Source organism: Penaeus monodon, chromosome 9 (assembly GCF_015228065.2).
Source record: "Penaeus monodon isolate SGIC_2016 chromosome 9, NSTDA_Pmon_1, whole genome shotgun sequence".
NCBI lineage: Eukaryota > Metazoa > Arthropoda > Malacostraca > Decapoda > Penaeidae > Penaeus > Penaeus monodon.
In genome coordinates this window covers 21,485,253-21,485,960 of record NC_051394.1, presented here as the reverse complement: position 1 = coordinate 21,485,960, position 708 = coordinate 21,485,253, and positions in this window count along the sequence as shown.

The window sequence follows — 708 nt, the reverse complement described above, 5'->3', positions numbered from 1 at the left end:
CAGACCAAGTGAACGAGTAAGCAATTAACATAATCAAAGAGCACTGGATTTATTTCTCCATCCGTTTTCTTTATGATTTTAACTGGGAAATATAATGTGAGTGAAAGTTCTGCCAAGTAATAATCTATTTGTATTATCAATGTCATTATTCTAACAGGATTTATATTTTCACAAATGAAAGTACTATTTAAGTCCCAGCTTAAATCATACCACGATATTTTACGAAACATGCGAATAGCCCAGACCGAGTCTCCTACTTCAGATCTGAAGGTGAGTATAGTGGTAGTGATGATAATGGTATGAAGATAATAATGATAATAATAATGGATGATTATGATGATAATAATGATGATGAAGATAATGATTGTATTGGTAATTATTACAATAATGATAATAAAAATGAAAATGACGATAATAATAGTAATAACAATAATAATAATAATGATGACAATAGTGCTAATGGCAATAATAACAAGGACAATAACAACAATAATAATATCAATGAAAATGATAATAAATGTTATTATACTAATGATGATAATGATGATCATAATAATAATAATAATAATAATAATAATAATAAATAAAATAATAATAATAATAATAATAATAATAATAATAATATGATAATACATACTCTAGCTGCAACGAAATATAATAATGTATATATACTATACGTGCAGACGAAAAATAATAATGAAAAAACAT